The 20,521-nt window shown below is 44.4% G+C and overlaps 1 protein-coding gene across 1 annotated transcript in view; it reads left to right on the top strand.

Annotated features, from left to right (window-relative positions):
* Positions 1–20,521, top strand: part of LOC141100699 (solute carrier family 12 member 9-like) — a 393,180-nt gene that overhangs the window by 266,307 nt on the left and 106,352 nt on the right. The gene's annotated exons all lie outside the window — the stretch shown is intronic.

Below are 20,521 nucleotides of genomic sequence, written 5' to 3'. Positions count from 1 at the left end.
AATACAATACTGATGAAATAGTTAAATTGTTGTTAGCCTGTGTGTTTTTCTCCGTGTAATTTCCACCTGTAAGCGAGACCTCCTCCACACCACTAACAATGCCACTTCCCTCCTCTGCAATTACTTTCCTAATAGACAGCCCCTGCTTGCCACCATGTCACAGACTCCAGCAGAGGTGTCATACCGAAGAATAAGAGCTGTCTCTGAAAGAGCAAGAGGAAAATATAAAAAGGGAGCATATTATTCCATATTCCACTGTTCTAAAGAGAACTATTAATAATAATAACAGTAATAAAACAACAATAATAATTTGCATTTGCTAAGTGCTTTACTGTTAAATTGTATACAAAAACACCACGCTGGCTCGCAAGCTGTGTGTGGAAAGATCAGCAGGGGCTGCTGCTTAGACAAAAAGTGAAGCCGTAACACAAAAATGGGGTTCTAGCAAAAAATGTTATTGTCAGAAAAGAACAATAATGATCCCATTAAATATGGAAAAGGGGCATAAGTTGTACACACTTAAAGATGTTGAAAACATTCCGAAAGATCTTCTTTTTAGCTACGGGCCGTGCTTCAAGAAACTTTAAACTGTAGGAAATGAGTCTAAATCACAAAATCTTGTGCACGGCACATAAGTCAGTTTTTTGGTGCAGATTTATTTTATTATTAAAAATAAGTCGCATATTTTGCTTACTGAGCCTCCCTTAGGGTATGTATCCACGCTGCGTACTTGCAGCGCTTTAGAAGCAGCGGAAACCCCGCTCCGCCCATAGCGCCGCCCCCTGTTGTACGCGCAGAGATTCCACATGTGCTTACTGAACACATGCGGAATCACCGCATCCTATCCATAGACTGAGTTATTTATCTTGCGAAGAATCTCTGCGAGATAAATAGACATGCTGCGGTCTATAAAGACGGGCCGTATGTCCATAATTTCGGGTGTGTCACACGCGTTCCTGCACGCATAGTGGAGACGGGATTTCATAAAATCCTCCTCACTATTCTGTAACATCTGGATGCTGCGGATTGAACGCTGCGGCTGTACGCAGCGTTCAATCCACAGCAAATCCTGAAAACATACGCTACGTGGAAACATACCCTTATTGTTTACCTATAAGGCTGAAAATCCGATTCCTAGTCCTGGCCTCAGCTGAGAAGTGGTCACAATTGTTTCAAGTCCAGAAAATCCTCAAAACTGAATACATAAGGAGTATAAATCTTTATTAGGAGAGCATTGCCCAGACTGGTTACAATTACAGCCACTTCACAGCTGAGAACATGACTAGCTATGTACTTTGTCTTATTCTTACATTGAGAGCCATATGCATGTACAGCATGGTTCCATAGGAGTCCTTGACCCTGATTCATCACAGCGATTATGATAGAATGGCGTAAATCCCTTTTAAAAGTGGCAAAACTTTTATGCAACACAAGTTATTACCTGCCGGTTTCTCCCCGGTCCGCCAAAATGGACGAAGCTGGGGCGGGACAGGGTTGTGACGCCACAGCTCATCTAACTTATGAAGATTTATGATGTTCCTTAAGCCTGAAATCTTACTTCATTGTCCAACTGGAATAAGATTTGTGGCGAAAGACACTTGTCGGACACTCCTGGTTCATTAAAAGGCGAGCATCCCTTTATAAATCATGTCTAACTCCAATTTGCACTCTCATCACAACCGGCATGACAAATTCCAGTCTTGATGAATTGGGGCCTATGGGTTTCATAAAAAAAAAAATTTCAGTCTCTTTCATGTTACTTATACAGTATTTTTGTAAAATTGCAAGTAACATATCTCACTATGATTGAAAACAAAAATGGATAAAAGTGATACAAAAACCACAACAAACAGCAAACTGGAATACAGCCTCGTGTTTTGTACCGAGCCATATTAGGGCTTTCTTTAAAGGCGCATAAGACCATATGCTATAGCAGATTTTATACAGAGGCATTTTCTGTTCAATTGTCTATGAAACCATTGGATTCCAAATGTTTGGCAATATTTTTTACTAAAGGATAATGTCTCTGTATACGCCTGTACGGCAGCACACAGAAGCTGTGCAATGGGTAGCTGTGCATGCGCTGCTATATAGGATTTTTTCCATTCAACTTCGCTGTGTGCATGAGCGCTAAAGGCCCATTTACCAGTTACTGTAAACATGAAGCTGATCAGCTCCCAAATGGGCAAAACGCTCACTTGTTGACTGATTCGTTTGTTTATACAGGCCACTATATTTTCTTTTAAATCAGATCATTTTTATTGATTATTTGATTTTATAAACAATTACATACATTATAGTACAAACAATAAACTTATTCAACAAGTTTAACCCTTAAAGTTTATATATTCCTATACCTGCCAAGGTAGTCCATGCCAAACAAAGTTATAAATTTTGTCCAAATGAAGATTTTCCCAAAGACTGGTGACACATTATTAAATACCGGGATTATACCAAAACTAGTATTGGTTGTATGTCCACTAACAACATGCTTACAAACAGAAAATAATTTGTATCTGTCCTCAACATACTATATTTAAGAAGCTGAAATAGCCAACTGGTCTAGTACAGTTATTCTGAGTAGGTCCACAGATGCCAACCCAAGGGTGACCAACCACTGTTCCCATAAACCGTATATACTCAGCCGAGATTTTGAGCCCATTTTTTTAGGCTGAAAGTGCCCCTCTTGGCTTATACTCGAGTCATTGTCCCGGGGGTCGGCGGGGGGAGGAGGAGCGGCAGGAGCTGGCGGCCGTCACATGATACTCACCCCCTACTGGCACGGTCTCTGCACTTCCCTGCTTCTCTGATCGTCTCCGGCGCTAGCGGCTTCTTCCTGTGTTCAGTGGTCACGTGATACCACTCATTTAAGTAATGAATATGCACACGACTCCACTCCCATAGGCGTGGAGCGCATATTCATTACTTTAATGAGCGATACCACATGACCGCTGAACACAGGAAGAAGCTGCTGGCTCCGGACACCATCGGAGAATCAGGGAAGTGCAGAGACCGCGCCAGGAGGGGGTGAGTATGACGGGGAGGACAGGGGGAGGATGGAGGAGCCATGCAAACATGAGGGAGGACGCCAAGCCATGCATACAGCAGGGGGAGGACGGAGGAGGCATGCATACAAGGGGGAGGAAGGGGGAGCCTTGCATACAAGGGGGAGGATGGGGGAGCCATGCATACAGCAGGGGGGAGGACGGAGGAGCCATGCATACAAGAGAGAGGATGGGGGAGCCATGTAGACAGCAGGGGGAGGACGGAGGAGCCATGCATACAGCAGGGGGAGGACGAAGGAGCCATGTATACAGCAGGGGGAAGATGAAGGAGCCATGCATACAGCAGCGGTAGCCACGCATACCAGGACAGGGATGAAGGGACAATGCATACCCGGCTTATACTCAAGTCAATAAGCTTACCCAGTTTTCTGTGGCAAAATTAGGTGCCTCAGCTTATACTCGGGTCGGTTTATACTCAAGTATATACGGTACTTATAAAAAAAATGCATTGAGTTCCTGTTAATGTAAGTACCTCTCTCCAGGCATATGGTATTATTAATTTTAGTTTTAAATTCCTCCATTGTTGGGGGATAAAGGTCTAATCAGTGCATTGTTAACAATTTCCTGGCCAGAAACAGTATTCTCAGAATGGCGGTAGTAACAGGGGATCTTAAATCTACCCCCACCCCCAGAAGGCCCAGTATGCACACCCTATGATCAAGTTGCGTGTATATCCTGAATACTTGTTTAATCAGGGAGGACACCCCCACCCAGTAGTGGCCTATATCAACACATTCCCATAGCATATGCATCAGATGGGCCCCATTCATACCGCATCTCGGACATGAGTCTTCTGTCCCAGTCCCAACTTTAAACAATATATTAGGTGTCTTATATACCCTGTGGATAAGTAAAATTTCGGACATTCTGTGGGACTCGGTTAAAGATAATATAGGTGTTGTTTCTAGTTTTTTTCCATTGTTCTTCAGATGTGGGGCCAACATCCTCTTCCCACTTTGATCTGACCAACATGGGATGCTTATCTAGATATAAGGGTAATAATATCTTGTAACTGGAGGAAATAAGGCCCTTCGTATTAGATGCTGTAGCGATTAAATAGATAGTGATATCTATCTTAGTAGTCTTAATTTGTGTCTGGAAGGCATGATGAAGCTGCAAATACTGATAGAAGGCTATATGTGGAATACCAAACCCAGAGCAAATCTGATCATAACTTTGGATTGATCCGTCACGTATTATTTGGGTCAGTAGCAAAATCCCTCTGCGTTCCCATTCCCCAAAGCCCCCCTAGTTTAGCTATTTAGCTTAGTTTAGAATTGTGCCACAGAGGGGAATAGTTTGTGAATCCCTTGATTTGGAGAATGTCCTTGCCCCATCCCAGATTTTATAGATCAAATTTAGAGTATGAACTGTTGACTAATTTTCCCTGAGAAAACTAGCCTCAAGAGCTAATAGTGGTATCTCCCATTTAGTGTGCCCTTCTTTATTAGCTGACCCAAAGCTCCACAGTGGTCAGTTGTACCCCAGCCCTGAAACTGCTGTAGCTGCAAGGCTATGAAGTATAACCAAGTGTTTGGAACTGCAAGACCCCCATTATCCTTTTCCCTTTGCAGGGTTTCAAGTTTAATTCTGGGTTGCTGTTTTTCCAGATGAGTTCCCGAAACAGCCCATTTATTTTATGAAAGAAAGACATAGGAATCCAAATCGGAGTATTATGAAGACAATAAAGGAGTTGTGGCATTAGGATTATTTTCGAAAGGTTACTTCTTTTCATTGGAGATGGCACCATGTATCCACCTTAGACCTAATTTTTAACAGCAGGGAGCCTAAATTATGTGAGTGTAAAGGCCCCGTCACACACAGCAATCTCGCTAGCGAGATCGCTGATTTTGTGACGCCACAGTGATCTTGCCAGCGAGATCACTGTGTGTGACCGGGATCAGCGACCGCCCCCCCCCCCCCCCGCCGGGTATCACTGATCGTGCACGGACAGTTTTTGATCGCTAGTCTCCCGCTGGCCAGCGCACATCGCTGCATATGGCAGCGGGAGCCAACAATCAGCGATGCTCCCAGCGCTCTAAGCAGGCGCTGGGAGCTGGTCTCAAAGGTAAATATCGGGTTACTAAGCGGCACGCGTCACTTAGTTACTCGATGTGTACCTTACAAACCTGCGTGCTGGCAGCTCCCGGCGCGAGCACACAGGTTTCTAAGGTACACATCAGGTAACTAAGTGACGCGCGCCACTTAGTAACCCAATATTTACCTTAGAGACCAGCGTCCTCGCTGGTGCTGATTGCTGGTGAAGCTGCCTGTTTGACAGCTCACCAGCGATCATGTAGCGATGCACCAGCGATCCTGACAAGGTCGTATCGTTGTCGGGATCGCTGGTGCATCGTTTAGTGTAACGGGGTCTTAAGTACTGAGGGTTATCAGAGACTATTACCCCCAAATATTTAAAAGAGTTTGCTATTTGAATTTGTGTATGCTCCAGTGAGTATTCCTCTGGAAGAGGATCATCTGGCATAAGTACACATTTGCTCCAGTTAATTAGAAGGCCCGACCATTTCCCATATGTTTTAATTATGTCCATTACTGGTCTTATAGAAGTGCCTAGGTCCTTCAAATAAAGAAACATATCATCTGTGTTTAGAGAGATTTTAATCTCTATTGACCCACATTGAAAGCCAGAGATTGCAGGATTTTTTGTATTAAACAGGCAAGTGGCTCTATGGCTATTGCAAAAAGAAGGGGAGACAGGTGACAACACTGCTGTGTTCTCCTTCCCAGATCAAATGATCCCGATATATGACCGTTAACCCGGAGTTTTGCCCTAGGAGAACTGTATAATAACTGGATCATTGAAATAAATTTGTCCCCGAATCCCATGCCCTTTAACAAAGCCCACAAAATTTCCATTTGACGCTGTCAAATGCCTTGGTGGCGTCTAAGGAAAAGGATCGCCCTTGTTCCTGTGGATTTTGAACTAAGCTGCATCCCGATATAACCGCCTTATTTGAGGTGGACTTGTTTGGTATAAATCCAGTTTGATCATCGTGTTTTACCCTTAATTACCTTGGATAATCTATTTACAACAACCTTAGCCAGCAGTTTGACGTCGGTTTAGAGGAGGGAGATGGGTCTATAAGTATCAGGCAGGGATGGATCTTTTCCAGGTTTCAATATCAAAACCACCACTGCCTCTTTCATAGATTCCTTGAGGTTAACAATTCTAATACTTTCTTGAAAAACTGCCAGTAAATTTGGAAGCAATATTTCTCAATATGTTTTGAAGAATTCCCCTGGTAACGCATCTGAGCCCGGGGCCTTTTCATTTTGGGACCCTTGAATAGACTCCTACAATTTCTCAAGTTCAGTTAGTTTGTCTAGTAGATCCCTCACTAGATTTGATAATTGTGGTAATGAAATGGTTGCTAAAACGTTCTCTACTACTTCTGAATTGGTGACACTTTAGAAGAATAAATACTAGAAAAGTAATTATGTAGAGTGTGGAGAATATCTCCATCCTCTGTAACCGCGACCCCAGTGTCTGAGACTAGTCTAGAAATGTATGAGAACCCATATTGAGCTGTTACAATAGTTGCTAGCAAGTGGCACGCTCTTTCACCCTCCGTAAAATGTTTGTTTAGCAAAAAAAAAGGGTTTTGTGCAGAGTCCCAGTAGGTGATTTTTCTTTAGTTTTTGAGATTCTTTCATATTTTCCGCAATGCTAGCTGAGGGATTTGATATCAATTCTGATTCTGCTAGGCCGACCTGCTCTTGTAACTTTTGGGTGTATTCTCTTGTTTTAGTTTTCCGTTTACTAATTTCACCAATATAGAGCCCTCTAACAAAAGCTTTCATAGCATCCCATACTATTAACCTTGTAGTGGAGTCCATATTAATTTAATGTTAAAGTATTCCTGCAATCTGTCGTGTAGAGAACCCCCAATAGTCTGAATCTAAAATGGGTTTATCTGCTATATATTCTTGGTGACCAAGCCCTCCGTGCCCAACCTCAGTTGTACCCTTATGGGGGAATGATCCAACAAGGTTCTTGGTAAATATTCAACCTCCTTTACCAGATACATCATATTCACATTAAAGATAAAAGAAACAACAAAAGCGCGCCCATAGGGCCTTACCAGTGCAGATTTAATGAATATAAATTAAATTGTGCAGGGTACTCACCCTCAATAGTTGTGTAAAGCCACAACTACTGTATGCGCTTAGTCACATGTAATGAAGCTGCAGCAGGATGGTGTAGACAGACAGCGTCTGCTTCCATTACTCAAAGAGGAGATCTCAAGAGGGAAAAAAACACCAGATTCCCGCGCTGCTATATTTCAACCATCAAATTGAGGAAATCGAGTAGATTGTAGAAATTGGTTCCAATATCAGTACTTTAATTCTACAATCTACTGGATTTCCTCGATTTGATGGTTGAAATATAGCAGCGCGGGAATTTGGTGTTTTTTCCCTCTTGGGATCTCCTCTTTGAATCATATTCACATTGACAACCGCCAAGTCAATTCTGGATACAAATGGTAAGACATTGAATAACAAGAGTATTGTTTGATATTGGAGTGCTTAGTGCGCCAAATATCTATCAACTCCTGCTCTGATATAACACTGGATAGAGAGGTCTGTGAGGCTGACTCCGATATGGTTCCTGTATGAAATTTATCCCAGTATGGGTGTATATACATATTGAAATCCCCCATCATGAGCAAAGGCACGTTGTAGAAGTATGGTGGAGAGAGTGAGTATTTTTTTCAGCACCTCACCAGAGTAAGGTGGAGGGGTATACATGGTTACTATAAGGATTGGGGCGTTATGTATAGTACAAAATATAGAGACAAAGCGACTCTGAGTCTACAATGACTTTGATGCACGTGAACGGGATGGCCCTATGAACCAGAAGACTTACTCCTTGAGTGCATGCTATAGACCCAGTGATATTCAAATGACATCCATGACCTATGCCAGGGGTGGAGAATCTTTTTTTCTGCCAAGTGCCACTTAGATATTTATACCATTCTTTGGGGGCCATACAAACTCCGCCCACAAAGTACATTCTGGCACTGGTGTCAGGACGTATTCTTTCATTGCATGTCCTTCAGTGCTCTATAGTAAACACTGCATGTGTGTGCTCACAGAGCAAGAAGAAATTAATGAGCTGGTGGCAACCAAAATACAGCTCCTTGCCCAAAAATGCAGTCCCTGAGAATCTGCCCTGGGGCTTGATAAAAGGTCATCGAGGGCCGTAAATGGCCCCGGGGCCTGAGGTTCCCCACCTCTGACCTATGCAATAGATGCGTCTTTTCCTTCACCATATGTGTTTCCATTAAGCGTATTATTGCTGTTTGGCAAGTACGTAACCACGAAAATATTGCGCATCTCTTGGTTGGGTCACCTAGTCCTCTGACATTCTACGCTATAAAATTTATGTTTTTGGACAAAAAGCAAAGTATCTAGCATATAATATCATTGTTGATTCCACTTGCAGAGAGAGCACACTGGCAGGTAGCTGGTCATGCATACATCAGTTTCCTAACCCAGCTGCATATAAAAAAAGCTAATAACCCATATAAACAACTTAATAGACATTCCTCTTATAATAAGAGGCTTTGTATGTTCCTGGAGTCGTGTGAGGGGCTGCCTCTATTGTTGTTACATAGCACATCGTCCATTTGAATTCCAGCTGCTCTGCTTATCTAAACAGGTATTAAGTGGCTACCTTCCATAGAACAGACTGACATAAATTGAAAAATATTATATGCAGGAAAGGGGTAAAAAAAAGAAAGCACAACTGTCCTCTTGTGTCAGGATCATACATCTCTCAGGGTTGCCTGTTCTGTAGGTCTTTAGTCGTTATTTTCCAGCCACACCAAAGCATCATGCGGGGACTCAAAGATATGTATCTCTCCTTTTGCAGCTACTCGGAGTTTAGCAGGATAAGACATGGAGTAGGACACTTGACTATCTCCTCAGTCTTTTATTAATATCAAAAAATTTTGCTTGACTTTTTTGTATTTCTGCAGAAAATTCTGGGTAAATGGAAGTTTTCTATCCATTAATAGAGAGATCTTTAAGTTCCCTGGCTTTTTTTAGAATAGTGTCTCTATCTCGGTAGAGCAGCATGTGGATAATGACTGGACATGGGGGATCACCTGGTTGGAGGGGTCTGCTGGGCACCCTGTGCGCTTGTTCAATTGCAAAAACTGACGAGAGCGCCTCCTTTCCTATGGTGTTATATAGCCACTTTTCAAAAAATCCCACCAATCCTTCCACTTTTTTTATTTCTGCACATCCTGTTTTCTAAATCATCTGTTTTATCCAACAGTAGGGAAATGTTCTGCACAGTTTTCTTAATATATCTGATGATTTGAGGCATTTTATCCTTCATGCATCCAACCCTCTCCTCCAGCTCCTCCACTCTTTCCTTTACTGCATGTAGGTCCTGTTTTAGGACTTATACCCACATAGTTGTTGTTATCTGATATGACAAGAGATTACTTCACTTATTTTATTTGTGCTGTTAAATGATCACTAATGTCTCACATCTTCCATCACCTATATACGCTTTTATATATACTGCACTGCATGTATTCCTATGCAGCTGAACGCTTTGATCCAAGTGCCGGCGGCGGTGCTGGGTATTGACGTGCGAGACTTGTCTGAGTTTCTCGCATGTGAGTATGAGCCCTAATACAGTGAATATCCTCCTTCATGCTACCCATGTGTTCATTAATCATTGCTACTGTAGTGTTAGACAATGAGACTGCTGCAAATACATCTCTCATAGCTGGTTCAGGCACATCATCCTGTGAGGGAGCACATAGCACAGACTTGATCCCTTTCGTCTGCAGGGGTGATCTTTCCTCACATGATGTGAGTATCTGCACCATGTTCCCATCCCCAGTTGCTGCTCAGTACTATTGTGAGCATCCACCACGCCTGATTGTGCCTCAAGCTGCAGGGGAGTCACAGACTCTTGCAGAGGTTCTAGTCTTGCAGCAGCATCTGCTCTGTGTCGGGCTGGAGTACCTTGTGTAGGAGCCATTTTGGAGGATTCATCTTCCCTCGGCCTAGTCTCCTTCTCTCCCACTTTCCTGCTGCGTGTCAGGATTTATCTCCTCAGCGATCTCCCTGGAGCACAGACCACAGTTAGAGGAGACACACTGGTCAGGAGTGAGTGTAAAGCCGGGTAACCAAGGATCTTTCAGGATGGAAAGCATGGTAACACAAGCCTGACACATTCATAAGTAATTGCTTTAAAATTCAGATTTAACCCCTTCCTGACATCCGACGTACTATCCCGTCCACGGTACCCGGGCCCGTATGACCGTGGACGGGATAGTACGTCGGGCCCTTTAATGCGATACCGCGACTAAAGTCGCGGTGATCGCATTAAAATTCCGACGCCATCTCACCTTACAAAAGATGGCGTCGGCATCCCGGGCTGCGATCCCGCCCCCCCCGGCATCCAGAGCGCTGTGATTGGCTGTTCAATTCTGAACAGCCAATCGCAGCGTTTCTCATTGTTTCAGCCAATCAGCTTGGCTGAAACAATGATGTCCTAGACTCTGATCGATCGCGCCAATCGCAGTGCACAGCGGCGCTATATCGCCGCTGTGCCCTGCCAGTACCGGCCGGATCGGTGCTATATTAGCACCGATCCTAGGCTGGAGCCTGATGCAGGCCCAGCAGGGCCTGCAGGAGTTGGCTGGCGCGATCGATTAGATCGGCGATCGCGCCAACCACAGGGCACAGCTGCAGTCACCATGTGACCGCTCTGTGCTCTGCTAGTGACCTGGGCATGACCTTCCTAGTAATCGGAGCTGTGAGCTCCGATTCTAGGCAGTTGCCATGGTCACCAGGCAGATCAGGGATTGGTGGGATCGATGTAATCATTCGATCCCACCAATGACAGGTCACAGCAGCGGTGACCGCTCTGTGACCTGCCCCCTGACCTGCCTCTGACCTGTCTGACCTGTCTGCAGGGGTCCTCACTCTAGCTGAGGATTCCTGCAGAGAGGTCGGACGCAGCAAGAGCTCCTGTGCTGGGCATTGTGGTGCCACAGCTTGTAGCATCACAATCCCTGCAGAAGAAAGAAAACTACAACTGTAAGTGCTAATTGATCCCTGATCCCCTGCCCAATCTATCTTCACCCCCCCAATCTATCTTCACCCCCCCAATCTATCTTCACCCCCCCAATCTATCTTCATCCCCCCCTCCACCCCACTTTTGCGCCACCTCCGTGCGCAGCCGGCGAGCGTTGATCGGTGACGCAGTTCACCGATCAACACTTGAGCTCGCTTTTTTTCCTTGGCCCCCTTTGCGCCACTTCCGTACACCCATCCCGCAGCCGCAAAAGTTGGATAAGTGACACACGTCACTTATCCAAGCTTGTGCCTGCCGTTTTTCATTTTTTTCACCCCCCTTTGTGCCATCTAACTACAACCCTAACTGTTGATCCCTGCCCAATCTCTCTTCATCCACCCCAATCCCCCCATCCCCCTTCCCCCTATTTTTACCCCCCTCCACCCCACTTTTGCGCCACCTCCGTGCGCAGCCGCCGAGCGTTGATTGGTGACGCAGTTCACTGAGCAACACTCGAGCTCGCTTTTTTTCCTTAGCCCCCTTTGCGTCACTTCCATACACCCATCCCGCAGCCGCAAAAGTTGGATAAGTGACACACGTCACTTATCCAAGCTTGTGCCTGCCGTTTTTCATTTTTTTCACCCCCCTTTGTGCCACCTAACTACAACCCTAACTGTTGATCCCTGCCCAATCTCTCTTCATCCACCCCAATCCCCCCATCCCCCTTCCCCCTATTTTTACCCCCCTCCACCCCACTTTTGCGCCACCTCCGTGCGCAGCCGCCGAGCGTTGATTGGTGACGCAGTTCACCGATCAACACTCGAGCTCGCTTTTTTTCCTTAGCCCTTCCGTACACACATCCCGCAGCTGCGAAACTTGGATAAGTGACACAGTTCACTTATCAGAGTTTGTGCCTGCCGTTTTCCTTTTTTTTTTTTTTTTTTTTTCCACCCCCCCCTTGCACCACCCCGTGCGCACATCCAGCAGCCTAGTTTTGATAAGTGACACTTATCAGCTAGGGCCTGCTGTTTTAGACTTTTTTCCATAGCTTTTTCTTTACAGAAAGTTTACACCAATCACTCCCCCCCTCGCGTACACATACAGTTTTCAATAAAGTGTACATCCAAGCACCATATTTACACAAAAATGTCATCAAATTCATCCCAACAGCGCTATTCAGTGGAGGAGGCATATGCTTTACTTGCCTCTGACACTGATAGCGATTTGGATGGCGATCCGACTTTTCTTTATTTTTCGGATTCTTCATGCTCTTCTTCTTCCTCTTCCCCCTCCTCATCTTCCTCCTCGGGTCCTGCGGAACTGCCACGCAGACGCTCCAGGACAGAAGATGAGGCGGCGCCCACCATGCCCGCAGCTGACCCAGTGCTCCCTGTATGGACCTCGCCCCCCGAAAATTACGAGCCACTGATTCCTGATTTTGTGGCAGAATCAGGAATCAAGTTTGACACCACCGGCCTCACAGAAATTGACTTTTTCAAAGTCTTTTTCTCTGAGGATTTTGTTAACCTCATGGTGGAGCAAACTAATTTGTACGCTCGTCAATTTTTGGAGCAAAACCCGCGTTCAACATTTTCAAACTGGTCTCCTGTAGACGCAGTTGAAATGACGCAGTTTTGGGGCCTGGTCCTCCATATGGGGATACTGAAGAAGCCGGAAATTCGGCAATATTGGAGTGTTGATATTTTATACAACACTCCAGTGTTCCGAATGGTCATGGCCCGGACGCGTTTTGAGGCCATCCACAAGTTTCTGCATTATTCTGATAATGCAGAGTGTCCCGCACAAGATGATCCCAACTTTGACCGTCTGTTCAAAGTTCGGCCGGTCATCGAACACTTCAACAAAAAGTTTGCTGAAGTGTACGTGCCCCAAAGGGACATCTGCGTGGATGAGTCCTTGGTTCACTTCAAGGGAAGGCTGCGATTCCGTCAATACCTGCCCAGTAAGAGGGCCAGATACGGAATCAAACTCTATAAGTTGTGTGAGAGTACCTCAGGGTACACCCACAAGTTTAGAGTTTACGAAGGGAAGGACACCCGGATTGAACCCCCTGAGTGTCCTCCTTTCCTGGGAGTGAGTGGGAAAATTGTGTGGGATTTGGTGCACCCACTGCTGGATAAAGGTTATCACCTCTACACTGATAACTTTTATACCAGCATCCCACTCTACAAATCCCTCTCTGAGCGACGTACCGCCGCCTGCGGTACTGTCCGCAAAAATCAGAGAGGCCTCCCGAAGACGCTACTTGGGCAGATGCTCCGAAAAGGTGAGAGCAGAGCCCAATGTAGCGACCACCTGCTGGTGGTCAAGTACAAGGACAAGAGAGATGTCCATCTCTTGACCACCATACACGGTGATGGCAGTACCCTCTGCACTGTACGGGGTACCTCTACACAGGTCCTCAAACCGACATGTGTAGTGGGGTACAACAAAAACATGGGGGGAGTTGATCTCTCCGATCAACTCCTCCAACCGTACAATGCATTGAGGAAGGCCAAGGCGTGGTACAAAAAGCTGGCCGTGCACATCGTCCAAATGGCAATGCTCAACGCATTCCTGCTGTCACAATGTGCATGCCCCAGCGATATGGCGTACCTTCATTTCCAGGAGGTAGTGGTTAAGGCCCTGATGTTTGGCGCTCAGGAAGGAGCGGGCCCCAGTACTTCTGGTACTGAAGGTGCTCGTATTGTCCCAGGTCAGCATTTTCCGGGGGTGGTCCCGCCAACCCCAAGAAAAGGTAAGCCACAAAAAAGGTGTCGAGTGTGTTACAAAAAAGGAATACGCAGGGACACCACTTATCAATGCGACACCTGCCCCGAAAAATCTGGCCTGTGCATGAAGGATTGCTTCAAATTGTACCACACCTCCATGCACTACTAATTTACATTAGATTAGTTGGGGGCACATCTAGATTTGTTCTTTGGGGGTCTAGTATCCAAAATGATGTCATATGTAGGGTTTTTTCCTGTTTAGGCACATCAGGGACTCTGCAAATGGAACATGACGCCAGCAGACCATCAAAGTCTGCATTCCAAAACAACACTACTTCCCTTTCGAGCCCTAACGTGTGCCTAAACAGTTTTTTCCCACATGTGGGGTACCAGAGTACCCAGGACAAATTGGACAACGACTTTTGGGGTCCAATTTCTCCTGTTACTCTTGGGAAAATTAAAAATTGGGGACTAAATGATCATTTATGTGGGAACAAAACAGGATTTTATATTTTCACGCCTGGGCATTATAATCTTTAGTGAAACACTTGGGGATTCAAAGTGCTCACCACACATCTAGATAAGTTCCTTAGGGGGTCTAGTTTCCAAAATGGGGTCACTTGTGGGGGGTTTATACTGTTTAGGAACATCAAGGGCTCTGCAAATGGAACATGACGCCCGCAGACCATTCCATCAAAGTCTGCTTTCCAAAACGTCATTACTTCCCTTTCGAGCCCTGACGTGTGCCCAAACAGTAGTTTTCTCCCACATGTGGGGTATCAGGGTACTCAGGACAAATTGGACAACAACTTTTGGGGTCCAATTTCTCCTGTTACTCTTGGGAAAATTAAAAATTGGGGACTAAATGATCATTTATGTGTGAACAAAACAGGATTTTATATTTTCACGCCTGGGCATTATAATCTTTAGTGAAACACTTGGGGGTTCAAAGTGCTCACCACACATCTAGATAAGTTCCTTAGGGGGTCTAGTTTCCAAAATGGGGTCACTTGTGGGGGTTTTCCACTGTTTAGGCACATCAGACGCTCGTCAAACGTGACATGGCGTCCGATCTCAATTCCAGCCAATTTTAGGTTGAAAAAGTCAAACAGGGCTCCTTCCCTTCTGAGCTCTGCCATGTGCCCAAACAGTGGTTCCCCCCCACATATTGGGTATCAGCATACTCAGGACAAATTTGACAACAACCTTTGGGGTCCAAATTCTCCTGTTACCCTTGGGAAAACAAAATATTGGGGACTAAATGATCATGTTTGTGGAAAAAATATGATTATTTATTTTCACGCCCGGGTGTTATAAACTTCTGTGAAGCCCTTGGGGGTTCAAAGTGGTCACCACATATCTAGATAAGTTCCTTATGGGGTCTAGTTTCCAAAATGGGGTCACTTGTGGGGGGTTTCCACTGTTTAGGCACATCAGACGCTCATCAAACGCGACATGGCGTCCGATCTCAATTCCAGCCAATGTTAGGTTGAAAAAGTCAAACAGGGCTCCTTCCCTTCTGAGCCCTGCCATGTGCCCAAACAGTGGTTCCCCCCCACATATTGGGTATCAGCATACTCAAGACAAATTTGACAACAACCTTTGGAGTCCAATTTCTCCTGTTACCCTTGGGAAAACAAAATATTGGGGACTAAATGATCATGTTTGTGGAAAAAATATGATTTTTTATTTTCACGCCCGGGTGTTATAAACTTCTGTGAAGCCCTTGGGGGTTCAAAGTGGTCACCACACATCTAGATAAGTTCCTTAGGGGGTCTAGTTTCCAAAATGGGGTCACTTGTGGGGGGTTTCCACTGTTTAGGCACATCAGACGCTCGTCAAACGCGACATGGCGTCCGATCTCAATTCCAGCCAATTTTAGGTTGAAAAAGTCAAACGGGGCTCCTTCCCTTCTGAGCCCTGCCATGTGCCCAAACAGTGGTTCCCCCCCACATATTGGGTATCAGCGTACTCAGGACAAATTTGACAACAACTTTTGGGGTCCAATTTCTCCTGTTACCCTTGGGAAAATAAAAAAATTGTTGCTAAAATATTATTTTTGTGACTAAAAAGTTAAATGTTCATTTTTTCCTTCCACGTTGCTTCTGCTCCTGTGAAGCACCTGAAGGGTTAATAATCTTCTTGAATGTGGTTTTGAGTAGCTTCAGGGGTGCAGTTTTTAGAATGGTGTCACTTTTGGGTATTTTCTGCCATATAGACCCCTCAAAGTGACTTCAAATGTGAGGTGGTCCCTAAAAAAAATGGTTTTGTAAGTTTTGTTGTAAAAATTAGAAATCGCTGGTCAAATTTTAACCCTTATAACTTCCTAACAAAAAAAAATGTTGTTTCCCAAATTGTGCTGATGTAAAGTAGACATGTGGGAAATGTTATTTAGTAACTATTTTGTGTCACATATTTCTCTGTTTTAAGGGCATACAAATTCAAAGTTTGAAAATTGCAAAATTTTCTAAATTTTCGCCATATTTCTGTTTTTTTCATAAATAAACGCAAGTTATAGCGAAAAACTTTTACCACTAAAGTGAAGTACAATATGTCACGAGAAAACAATCTCAGAATCGCCTAGATCCGTTGAAGCATTCCAGAGTTATAACCTCATAAAGGGACAGTGGTCAGAATTGTAAAAATTGGCTCGGTCATGAACGTGCAAACCACCTTTGGGGGTGAAGGGGTTAATCAACCATAACAGGTAAACCATTTAGATTCGGTAAAATGAATTAAATCATAACCAGCTCATCCAAATCCACCCGGAAGCCGGGTGATTTTCCCACAAAATAAACGACACGACATCAATCAAGAAAACATTCTTGTGAATGAGGTAAATCCTACAAACAGCTGTTATTTATAGCATCAATCTTGCCACACTTTTTGACAGGAGCCAATCAAATTGACAGAAAAAAGCGGGAAGAGGAACCAGACCAGTTTTAACCTGCTCATGCATAGCACAGCTTACACAGGTCCCTTAACCCTTTGCATATCCAACCAATGAAAAACAACTTACATAACCTATAACCATAAAATGGGGGCTGTGTTATCATGCGACCCCCCCCCCCCCCATTATATTCATTCGAGGGTAGGGCGTTCAGGAGCTGTGTAAAACACTTCTTCACATGCTCTTCTGGTCACTATATAGCTGTGTCAGCAGCTCTTTTTTCTCTGTCAATGGAATGTGCTGCCGATAACATGCACACTGTATGGGGACAATTCCCATACAATATGCTGCCAATAACTTGCACACTGTATGCCATACAGTGTATGGGGACAATTCCCATGCAATATGCTGCCAATAACTTGCACACTGTATGCCATACAGTGTATGGGGACAATTCCCATGCAATATGCTGCCAATAACTTGCACACTGTATGCCATACAGTGTATGGGGACAATTCCTATGCAATATGCTGCCGATAACTTGCACACTGTATGCCATACAGTGTATGGGGACAATTCCCATACAATATGCTGCCGATAACTTGCACACTGTATGCCATACTGTGTATGGGGACAATTCCCATGCAATATGCTGCCGATAACTTGCACACTGTATGCCATACAGTGTATGGGGACAATTCCCATGCAATATGCTGCCGATAACTTGCACACTGTATGCCATACAGTGTATGGGGACAATTCCCATGCAATATGCTGCCGATAACTTGCACACTGTATGCCATACAGTGTATGGGGACAATTCCTATACAATATGCTGCCGATAACTTGCACACTGTATGCCATACAGTGTATGGGGACAATTCCCATACAATATGCTGCCGATAACTTGCACACTGTATGCCATACAGTGTATGGGGACAATTCCCATACAATATGCTGCCGATAACTTGCACACTGTATGCCATACAGTTTATGGGGACAATTCCCATGCAATATGCTGCCGATAACTTGCACACTGTATGCCATACTGTGTATGGGGACAATTCCCATGCAATATGCTGCCGATAACTTGCACACTGTATGCCATACAGTGTATGGGGACAATTCCCATGCAATATGCTGCCGATAACTTGCACACTGTATGCCATACAGTGTATGGGGACAATTCCCATACAATATGCTGCCGATAACTTGCACACTGTATGCCATACAGTGTATGGGGACAATTCCCATACAATATGCTGCCGATAACTTGCACACTGTATGCCATACAGTGTATGGGGACAATTCCTATGCAATATGCTGCCGATAACTTGCACACTGTATGCCATACAGTGTATGGGGACAATTCCCATACAATATGCTGCCGATAACTTGCACACTGTATGCCATACTGTGTATGGGGACAATTCCCATGCAATATGCTGCCGATAACTTGCACACTGTATGCCATACAGTGTATGGGGACAATTCCCATGCAATATGCTGCCGATAACTTGCACACTGTATGCCATACAGTGTATGGGGACAATTCCTATACAATATGCTGCCGATAACGTGCACACTGTATGCCATACAGTGTATGGGGACAATTCCCATACAATATGCTGCCGATAACTTGCACACTGTATGCCATACAGTGTATGGGGACAATTCCCATGCAATATGCTGCCGATAACTTGCACGCTGTATGCCATACAGTGTATGGGGACAATTCCCATGCAATATGCTGCCGATAACTTGCACACTGTATGCCATACAGTGTATGGGGACAATTCCTATACAATATGCTGCCGATAACTTGCACACTGTATGGGGACAATTCCCATACAATATGCTGCCGATAACTTGCACACTGTATGGGGACAATTCCCATACAATATGCTGCCGATAACTTGCACACTGTATGGGGACAATTCCCATACAATATGCTGCCGATAACTTGCACACTGTATGCCATACAGTGTATGGGGACAATTCCTATACAATATGCTGCCGATAACTTGCACACTGTATGCCATACAGTGTATGGGGACAATTCCCATACAATATGCTGCCGATAACTTGCACACTGTATGCCATACAGTGTATGGGGACAATTCCCATACAATATGCTGCCGATAACTTGCACACTGTATGCCATACAGTGTATGGGGACAATTCCCATACAATATGCTGCCGATAACTTGCACACTGTATGCCATACAGTGTATGGGGACAATTCCTATACAATATGTTTAGCCCACGTGAGGACTTGTTTTTTTAATCAATCAACGCCCGTTTATGAGCAGAAATCAGCTCTTTTAAATGGCTTTTACAGTCATATGTTAAAGTTTGGGCACCCCTATTAATGTTAACCTTTTTTCTTTATAACAATTTTGGTTTTTGCAACTGCTATTTCAGTTTCATATATCTAATAACTGATGGACTCAGTTATATTTCTGGATTCAAATGAGGTTTATTGTGCTAACAGAAAATGTGCAATCTGCATTTTAACAAAATTTGACCGGTGCAAAAGTTTGGGCACCTCAACATAAAAGTGACATTAATATTTCGTAGATCCTCCTTTTTCAAAAATAACAGCCTCTAGTCGCTTCCTGTAGCTATTAATGAGTTCCTGGATGAAGGTATTTGTGACCATTCCTGTTTACAAAACAATTCCAGTTCAGTTAAGTTTGATGGTCGCCGAGCATGGACAGCCCGCTTCAAATCATCCCACAGATGTTCAATGATATTCAGGTCTGGGGACTGGGATGGCCATTCCAGAACATTGTAATTGTTCCTCTGCATGAATGCCTGAGTAGACTTGGAGCAGTGTTTTGGATCATTGTCTTGCTTAAATATCCATCCCCTGCGTAACTTCAACTTCGTCACTGATTCTTGCACATTATTGTCAAGAATCTGCTGATACTGAGTTGAATCCGTGCGACCCTCAACTTTAACAAGATTCCCGGTGCCGGCATTGGCCACACAGCCCCAAAGCATGATGGAACCTCCACCAAATTTTACTGTGGGTAGCAAGTGTTTTTCTTGGAATGCTGTGTTTTTTAGCCTCCATGCATAACGCCTTTTTGTATGACCAAACAACTCAATCTTTGTTTCATCAGTCCACAGGACCTTCTTCCAAAATGTAACTGGCTTGTCCAAATGTGCTTTTGCATACCTCAGGCGACTCTGGTTGTGGCGTGCTTGCAGAAACGGCTTCTTTCGCATCACTCTCCCATACTGCTTCTCCTTGTGCAAAGTGCGCTGTATTGTTGACCGATGCACAGTGACACCATCTGCAGCAAGATGATGCTGCAGGTCTTTGGAGGTGGTCTGTGGATTGTCCTTGACTGTTCTCACCATTCTTCTTCTCTGCCTTTCTGATATTTTTCTTGGCCTGCCACTTCTGGGCTTAACAAGAACTGTACCTGTGTTCTTCCATTTCCTTACTATGTTCCTCACAGTGGAAACTGACAGGTTAAATCTCTGAGACAACTTTTTGTATCCTTCCCCCGAAAAGCTATGTTGAATAATCTTTGTTTTCAGATCATTTGAGAGTTGTTTTGAGGAGCCCATGATGCCACTCTTCATAGGAGAATCAAATAGGAGAACTACTTGCAAGTGGCCACCTTAAATACCTTTTCTCATGATTTGATACACCTGGCTATGAAGTTCAAAGCTCAATGAGGTTACAAAACCAATTTAGTGCTTCAGGAAGTCAGTAAAAAGTAGTTAGGAGTGTCCAAATCAAGAAAATGATAAG

The sequence above is a fragment of the Dendrobates tinctorius genome, unplaced genomic scaffold (assembly GCF_039654945.1).
Source record: "Dendrobates tinctorius isolate UK_male_01 unplaced genomic scaffold, ASM3965494v1 ptg000107l, whole genome shotgun sequence".
Lineage (NCBI taxonomy): Eukaryota > Metazoa > Chordata > Amphibia > Anura > Dendrobatidae > Dendrobates > Dendrobates tinctorius.
The sequence above is the reverse complement of the archived record's forward strand: the minus strand, read 5'-3'. Positions and strand labels throughout refer to the sequence as shown.